This window comes from Choristoneura fumiferana, chromosome 13 (assembly GCF_025370935.1).
Source record: "Choristoneura fumiferana chromosome 13, NRCan_CFum_1, whole genome shotgun sequence".
In the NCBI taxonomy this organism is placed as follows: domain Eukaryota; kingdom Metazoa; phylum Arthropoda; class Insecta; order Lepidoptera; family Tortricidae; genus Choristoneura; species Choristoneura fumiferana.
The window spans coordinates 14771473-14781432 of NC_133484.1; positions in this window are offsets into that span (position 1 = coordinate 14771473).

A 9960-nucleotide genomic window follows, 5' to 3' on the forward strand; every position below is an offset into this window, starting at 1 on the left:
AATGCATTAAGTCAAGCGACTGTCATTTATTTTATTTCGAGCGATATTCTCATTTGTCTTGGATTAACAAAATTAAATGTACTTTGCTGTGGTAACTGTGCGACGGAAGCTGCCCCAGCGTTTTTGTTGCAGCGTATAAAACAACACCCGGAGCCCGAATGTTGATGTTGCATCTACTGATATCGACGATTTGTTGTTTCATAATGTTGCGGAGAAAATAAATTGTACAATAAGGAGACCATGGGAGAACCTATCATTCCTAAGTTCCACCATCTGCCTGTTCTCACTAAGCTTAAAAGTGTATTCTTGAAAATAGCAAGAGAGGGCCCGTACCCAATGGGTGAGTTGTCTTGTCCCATTTATAATTTAGTATATATATTTTTATTAATACATTATTGTTCACTCATTGTTGTTTACTCCCCTCATATCTTTTGTCTGTCTTGAGCTTATTTGTAACTAAATGACCGTTTGCATGTTTTTTTGTTACAGGTGACTTTATAATGGAGGAGAACGGAGTATGCGGTAGGCATGTCCCCTGCAACCCGTTCTTGGCCTGACTTTATTAACAACTGTATATGCACAAGACAAAGAAGAATTGTTCAATTTTCTATGATAAGCCCCTTAGGAGCATATAAAATGTATACATGTTAAGTAATTAATTTAATCATTATCGCATTCAATTATGAAATTGTGTAATTTTTGTTTATTGTGTATTATCAAGTCTCCTCTTCATCGCTAGAGGTAATTACAGTAATCAAATACTATTATGATCAAGTTAGATTCTTTTGGCAAATCAACAGGCACATATCTTGGCTTTCTCTTAAATACCTATTCTGCAATCCGGCCACTGCTGCCGCGTTTGTAATCAGTTTATACTAGAATTGGTCTCTCCTTTTTTTTTCTTTGGAAAGCCAACCATCCAATAGTGAATTAATGTTCCAGATCTCGTAATCCTATGATTTTAAGCGAAAAGGGACCCTACCGCTATACTTTATGAACAAGACACACCCCTTTTTTTTAATAATTCCGCCTAAAGTGTGGTTAATATTTTGTGTTTAAGAATAAAGTTTTGGCTTTTTACCTTTTGTGTTTTATTCATCCCAAGCCTTATGCCTACCAAAGTTAGTGGTATGTATGTAGGTGAAATCATGTACATGACTGAACATTCCCAACATCAAGAATTCTTGATACATTAACATCCAACCCGCCTTAGTCTGCTTTACAAAACCCTGTTCATACTTTAATACCTTTTATTACATATTGTTAGTAGTCTTATTGCAATTAAGTAAACATTAGTAAGAATCAAGTTAATAATAGACCCAGTTTGTGCCTACTCCTGCACCTTAAAATAGAGTGTACATCCTAGTTCGTTGCCTATTGGGCTCTTAGGATCCTTACGGATTTTCTTAAGCGCGCCCTTTGTTCATAGTAATATTCGAAATTCAAATATTCTTTCTTTTTTTTTTTTTTTTTTTTAATTTATTATTACTATTATTTTATATACATGCTTTTACCTTTTTAGCCACTATTAAAAACCTATAGCAGGTTTATGCAATAGTTGGCGAGATCACGCGGTTTGGTTCGCGCTTACAATAATCTAGGGTGCGCCGGCGTCGCAGGCCCGCCCCGCCCCGGCCCGCCTGCGGCTAGAACAGATCTGCGACCTCGCTGCACTCCATAAAATACTTCTTGAGAAGTTTTTTACAATTATAATTGTCGTATTTATAAGTTTGCATTTTAGTTAAGATTTCCTCTGGTAATGTATTCAAAATAGATGGCAGTACATGTTTATCAGTTCTCTTACCATATACATTATTAGTTTTTGTAAGTATATACTTAGATTGATAGTTTAAACGGCGCAGCTGTTCAGGACGAGTTTTTGGTTGTAACTTTCCAATGCAGTCGCATTGTTCAGTTATGAGTGAGAACCAGAACTATTGTAGACGTTTACTATTTTTACAATGTTTAAAAATCCCCGAGTAGTCCGCGCAGTATACAAGTTTAGTTTTGTTTGGTACAATTATTTTAAGTAATGCTAGTTGTAGTTTGTATATACGTTTCAAATAGGTTCTGTATGTTCGTCCGTAACTACTTATTCCGTAACATATTACAGAGTCCGCCAGCGAAACATAAAGCATCCTTAAAATGGTATATGGTACCTTATATTTTATTATAGAGAGGTTAGCCATTATTGAGCGAAGTTTCGAGCAAATGTGGTCAATGTGTGGTCCCCAGTTAAAATTATTGTCTATAACAAGACCCAGGTATGTATGGTGCGGCACGAGCTCGAGCGGGGGACAGGCGCACGCGTCGCGCGCCGTACCCTCTGTGTGCAGGCATTGGTGCTCGTGAGCCACGATAACAGGGTTCTGTGTCTTCTTATTGTACGGAGAACGTATATACATTAACTTCGTTTTTTTTGCGTTAATTACCAGGCCTACGTCATGCGCCCACTTGCATAGCTGATCAAAGTTATGTTGCAGTTCTTTCTGCGCTTCGTGCAAGTCGCCACCCGACGCAATTATACACGTGTCATCAGCAAACTGGTACACTGAACCCCCCTGAAATATGTTACACATGTCGTTCGCATAGATCAAGTACTCGGTCGGTCCGATTATCGACCCCTGAGCCGTGCCTCGCGTTGTCTTTTGGGGATCGCTCAGCTGCCCCGCTATTTTGACCATTGTGCACCTATTCCTGTGATAATCTTGGAACCACTCCAGGAGCGGTCCTTGTATACCAGACTGCCAAAGTTTTGAAAATAACATGGGGTAACTCAACGTATCGAATGCCTTACTAAAATCAACGAAAACGACCAATACCTGCTTCCTATCGTTTAAGTACCCATTCACCTCGTCTGTAAATTTGGCAAGTAGTTGAGAGGTACTTCGGTTTCGCTGAAAACCGTATTGCCTTTCATTAATTATTTTGTTGTTACTTATAAAGTTATTCAGCTGTGTTCCGAAAAATCTCTCAATCACTTTATCAATGCACGGTAAAATTGTTACGGGTCTATAGTTATTGTAATCTGTGTACGAACCTTTTTTATGAATAGGTCGTATAATACCGCGTTTTAATCCGTCGGGATAAACAGACGTGGCGATGCAACAATTTATTAGATGGGTAATCAACGGTGTTATTTCGGTAATTATACATTTCAAATCCGAGACCCTGACACCATCCACACCCGGGCCCTTGCTATTGTTTAGATTTTTTATGATACTAAACACGGTTGCGTGATTAGCTTTCCTTAACTTCATAGTAATTTTAGGTATTTCACTATATCCACCTGGGTCCAGTAGTGGGGTGTTACACCGACAACATATGCTTTCCACGTTTTTACTGAATTCACCGGCAAACTCATTTGTTAAATCTCGGATGTTAATCTGAAAATGCTTTAAAATAATACTATCTATACTTTTGTTTATTCTACCACTTATTCTATTCACGATTCCCCATATTTTGCGGGGATCTTTGAAATGATCACATATCTCTTTCTTAATGTAGCTATTCCTAGTATTTTCTATATATTTGTTAGTTTTATTCCTATATTTGTTATACATCAACCTTTTTATACTATTGTTTTCATCGTTTCGCCAAATTTTTAATAAATTCATTACGCTTATTACTTTATCTCCCTTGCCGACTAGGCGTGCCCTTTTTGTTCGAAATTCAAAATTTTCACCATCTAGGCGTGGTTCTTGGTTCGAAATTCAAAATATTTTTTCACTACTCGAGCACGTCCTCTACATTTTCGCTTGTGCTAAGTTTTTTTTTGCGATAATATTATGTCTTTCGACGAGCTCATAAACCCGTTTCCCTGCTTATACGATCCCCGAAATATAAATTTCCGGGATCGTATAATAAAACGACGCGCCTTGGAAGCCCTACGGATCCGCCTCAATAACCTTGGGGCCGAGGCTCTAGACCTGGTGGACGTGCAGCGGAAGGTCAGAAACTACCAGGCAGTGCTTAGGCGTGCCCGCCGCCGCCGCCCAGCTCGTGTAAGTAATTTAATCACTATCGCATTCAATTATGGTGCTGTGTAATTTGTCGCGCTCACATATCATTATGTTTTTTTTTTTCATGATCTTTTTACCTCTTTCCCTTCTAGCAAGCACGGCCTCAAGACAATTCCCGCGCACCCTCCCCAGACCTCATCATAATTGATGACTACGAGGATGAATCTAATCCAGTAAGTAATATTAATATTTTTCCTTTTCCTTCTCGCCTCTAGTTTCTGAATTTTTATTAATTTGAATCCCGACCCTTTTTAGCTGGAATCTTTTGATCTGCACGGGGCTGCGACCCCTCCCCCCCCCGGTAGCCCCCACGACCGAAGCTCGCAACGAGCCCCCCCCCCTCGGCTGCCCCCGCGGAGGTTGCAGTAAGTCCTTACTCATTATTTCTTATCATTTAACGTTGTTACTCGACCATGGCCTTTGGCCCTGTACTGTCCTTTAAACTCGAAACAATGTCCTAACAGCTAATGCTTAACATACCTCCGTACTATCCTCAGATTTTTGTACTACGTACACTAAAGTTAGCTCTATCACGTAAGACCGCATATGATCTTACCAGTATGTAGGTAGTTAGGTACATTACCAATAAAAATAATTTATTGCATAATGAACCACGTATGCGCTAACAAATGTGAGATCTTAACTAAGTATAATAAGATCTAATCGCAAGAATTATACATAACAATGAAAGCAAAGGCATTTGGTGAAAAGGTTTATTAATTAAGTACTTCAAGAAAAGATCCCCTCATCTTTATACTAAGATAAACCTGTGTTTTGAAGATCAGCGGTTTGATATTAGGGCACTCATACATTAACAAAGTAACAATCGCTGATACGCACGAATTATCAGACATAAATACAACTACATATTTAATATAGCCTATTGCTCATGTGTGTGTGCCAATGCATACTAACTTTAGATACTAACACATCTTTTCATTCCCTAGCCTGATCTTAACCCGCCTGCTACCCCAGGGTCAGTCTCGGCCGAGTGCCAGACAGACCCATTGCCCGATGCGTTGGCTTTCAGTCCTGACGACATTCTAGCCATGTTGCAGGTAAATTTCTACTAAATAATTTACTCCTGTTGTACTCTCTACTTTTGACCGATTATTACTTCAATTTTTCTGGCCCCTCTTAAGACATTCTTAGAAATCATCAATCGAACCCTTTCACCGTGGGATCCTATGTGGTCGATTTATTTACTGCGTGTTCGTTTACAGAGTATCATCCTTCCAACACTGTAGCTTTTCGGCTTAACGTGGATAATTTAACATTTCCTTAATACTATCATTAAGAGGATCCCATTGCGATCAAATATCTAATTATGTTTTATTTTTTCTTTTTCAGGCCTGCTGCGCACGATCGTCCTAATTTTTTTCCTTTTTTTTTTCTTGTTTTTTTTTTCTTCCTACTCCCTTTTTTTTTTAGCGTTGATTTATTAAAATTTAAATTCCACATTAATCGTATATTTCTTTTCATTGTTTTATTTGTGTGATTTTATAATACCTACCTACCTACAGAAAGGCCGCCAACACTCCCCTCCTTTTATGATTATCGTCCACTCCTGGAGGTTTTCTAGTTTTATGCGTTAGTTATTAATCATTATTATCCAATGTGGGATCTAAATATTATACCACAAGGAGGTTCGATAATCATACAAGGGCCTTTCCCTTACCCAACAGAGTCTATACAATGCAAATCTAGCTTTATTTCGTTCATTTTTTATACTCTATGTAATTCTTACATAGAGTTAACAATTATCGTAACTTATCTTAATACAAGTTTTAATTTCTTTTCAACTCCCTTTCTTTTCAACCGCGCCCGCGCTGTATCATAACAGGTTAACGTACCGTAAGTAACCACCTCTTGATTACTCTACCCGGGCACTCACTAAATTTTAATACTATTCCCTTTCAATTCTTTCACTTAGTAATCGCATTACTCTTGAATATTATTTTAAGTTTTACTCTTTTAGCGTAGGTACTCACTACTCTAATTGGAAAGAAAAACCCGTGCAACCTTTACGTGGCTTGCGGTGAGAAAAGGTAAGGTTTTTGTTCACAGTTAAACATTAGTATTATATAATGTAATTACGAAAATCTAAATCAATTTAGTTTTTTTTTTCCCACTTGAAACAAAACAATAGGTTACTTGTTCTTTAGTAGTTTAAAACATTACTTTGATTTTCTAATTCCTGGGGCTCCTTCATATGTTATGGTAATCTCACATAGTACTCATTACCCCTACATTTAGAATTCGGACTTTCTTACTGCCTGTCCCCCAATCTATGATATCATTATAGAGCTTTATTCTGCTACTTTGCAGATTGATTAGAATTAACAATCTTGTAACACTCACTCGTAATAACTGTACATCTATATGACCTAGCCTAGATATCTCTTGGATGAAACCCTAACCTAATGCTTACTAACTATTTATTTATTTATTATTATTATTAAAGATCAAAAATACAACAAGTTACATTACAGGTCTTAGTCCTAAAGCGTAACAGGTTGGCAAAACAATTATTTACACTTATAACTACAGAATAAGGATAAAGTATAAGTATAAGTATAAGTTTTATATTTAAATTATATATTTAATATCCACATAGAACAATCAGAATCAACGAGTTATACATATAAATTCTTCCCTGTCCCCCGAACCAGCCTCAGGTTAACTATAGAGGTGCCTTAGTATTCGACTCTACTTATAATATTTAGATAGGTGTATTGTATTAAATTTTCCCCTAATCTTATTGGTTTTAGGATCAACTAAAATATATACATTCTGATAAGGATTTGCCGCGACAACGTACGGTCCTTCATATAAGGGTTCAAATTTCTTCGTCAGTTTTTTCGTGGCGTCTGATTTATTTAATTTTCTTACTTTGACTAAATCCCCTATTTGAAATTGAATTAATCGAAAATTTTGATTGAATTTATATTGACGATTTGCACCCGCTTTTCGTAAATTATTTTTGACTCTATCTCGCACCCACTCTACGTCTAATACTCTCTCGCTTAGTCCCAACTCTCCATCGAACGACAGATGGGTTGTGTCGCCGTACAGTACTTCGCAGGGTGTGAACCCGGTACTTTCATGAAAGGTGTTATTATATAATTTTTCTAGGGTTGGTAATATAGAGACCCAGCTTGTATGATTGTTTCTACAGTAAGTCCGGAATAGTCTTCCTAACTCCTTGTTACATCTCTCGACAATGTTCGGGCGCGGATTCCTGACACTGGTGTATAGTATTTTAATACCTAATTCCTTCATCTTCCCTTGCCAAAGTTTATTTGAAAATTGTTTCGCGTTATCAGATAGGATTGCCTTTGGTTTGATTATCTCAAAGAATTTCTTTACCTTACCTAAAACCGACACGGCCGTCGCTCTTTTGAGATCATAGAACTTCACAAACTTACTGAAGGAATCTTGTATTACCAGGATATAATTCATTCCGAATTTTCCAGTCGGTAACGGCCCGTATAGATCAACCATCACAATCTCGCCGATCTCCTGCGTAATAATAGGTTGGCAAGGCCCCACATGATTCACTGTGTTGTTCTTGGTAATTTGACAATCATGACACGTTCTTATAATTTGTTTTACTTGTTTTGTAATCCCAACCCAATAAAATCTATCTCGAATATATTTGATCACCTTGTAGGCCCCTTGATGCCCCATCTCTAGGTGAACCTGTCGAATTACTTCATTTCTTAACACGTCTGGCAGATATAGCACTAGCCTTTTTGTCTTTTCGGGTTGAAAGTATAGCACATCGTTTTTAACTATGCACTTGCCCGCTATTCTGCCTAACCTGTCTGGCCAAATGTTATTAGTTCTTATATCATCCAAAATTCTTTTGATTTCCTTATCCTCCCTTTGAAGTTTAGGCATTTCCTTAAGTGCCTTGATTAATTCCTTATTCGCCTTGCCCTCAGTGTATAAAATTTCTGGTAATCTAACTTTGTCTTCTTGTAGAAGGTCAGTCTCTGGTGGGTAGCGCGATAATATGTCCGCTCCTACGTTATCTTTACCTTTAATATGTCGTACCTCGTAATCAAAGTTTTCTAAGTAGTTCACCCAGCGAGTGACCCTTGCATTGTACAACTTCCAGGTTTTGACAAACGTTAAAGCTTTATGATCCGTCTGAATGATCACCTTGGAACCCCTTAAATACGTTTCGAATTTTTCTAAACAGCATATCACTGAATAAAACTCTTGCTCGGTTACTGTCCAATTTAATTGAGCTCCTTTGAGAGCCTTACTATGAAATCCTAAGATTTGCATCTCATCTCCGTCCCCTAGCTGATACAATATGCCCGCTAAGCCTACTCCCGAGCAATCAGTTTGTAAATAATACGTTTTGCCAAAATCTGGATGATGTAGTTGTATTGTGGATATAAATAGCTCTTTAATTTTCTGAAACGTTTCTTGTTCTAGGTTACCCCATTGCCAGACTTTCCCCTTCTTTAAAAGATTATATAGAGGTTGCGTATGCGTGCTATATTGTGGGATAAATCTTCGGTAAAAGTTACAAAGTCCTAAAAATGCCCTTAATTGTTTAAATTTCTTTGGCTTTGGAAATTTCTGTATAGACTCTACCTTATCTGGATCAGTTCTTATGCCTTTCGTTGATATAATAAACCCTAACATCTTGACCTTTTCGCATAAGAACTCACATTTCTTTAAATTACAGGTCAACCCTGCCCGAGATAATTTTTCCAGGACTACATCAATATGATGTAAGTGCTCTTGTAATGATCCAGTAGTAATGATTGCCAAATCGTCTAAGTAATTTACACAGTAATCCCTAACTTCGAATCCCAATATTTTATCCATTGCTCTACTAAAGCTTCCCACCGAGGTTTTTAACCCCTGAGGCAGTACATTATATACGTACGACTTTCCATTAAACGTGAAACCAGTATATTTCTTACTATCCTCAGAAATAGGTATCTGAAAATACGCATTGTTTAGATCAATAATACTTATAAACCTTGCCCCATGAAATGAATTTAACACGTCTAATTGTACAGGGGGCTTTTCCGTTTCAGGTACCATATATTGGTTAATCTCTCTCGCGTCTAATAGGACTCTAATAGAGCCGTCCTTTTTCAATGTAAACGTTAAAGGGCTACAATAGGGGGTAGATGACCTACTTATAATGCCTAGGTTTTCCATTTCTCTTAGTTTTTCTTCTACTTTCTCCCGATACGCGTAGGGTACTGGATAGGTTTTCTTAACTAGTGGTATATTTGTTCCCATCGTGATTTTATGTTCGTAACAATTAGCTCTACCTAGTTCGGAGGAAAATAACCTCTTATGTTTCTCAATCAAATTTTCAAAATCGACCCTGTCTCTTTCCTGCAAGACTACCCCAGTCTTTACATCCACACATATTTTTTTATGCTCTCCCTTGTCGGTATCTATGTTAATTTCAGTGTTACTCTTTGACCATTGCTCAATACTTTGATCGAAAAATCTTATTAGCTCGCTATCATTCCCCTTCTGGATAATAACTCCCTTCCTAGCCTCTTCTAGTGAGATTATTATTTTGTTTGCTCTCATCCAATCGAATCCCAATATCAAAGGTCTTGACAGCCCCGGCACTATAAGGAACCCTATATCACATTCCCATTTCCCTAGTTTTGTCGGCAGCAACCCTATGTGTCGTATATCCATACTTTTGTGACCCACCGCAGTATTTATATGAAATGGTTTAACAGGCATAACCGGAATTTCCGGGTGGCGCTTTTTAAGTTCCCTCCAGAATTCTTCCGATATACAAGTTATATCACTACCGGTATCCAATAGCCCTATTATATCGTAATCGAATATCCGTACTATTATTTCCGATTTACATTCTATTTTTTCATTGTCCTCAGGCTCATTTTCCTCAAATACCGAATCTAACATCCGCGACCCTAAA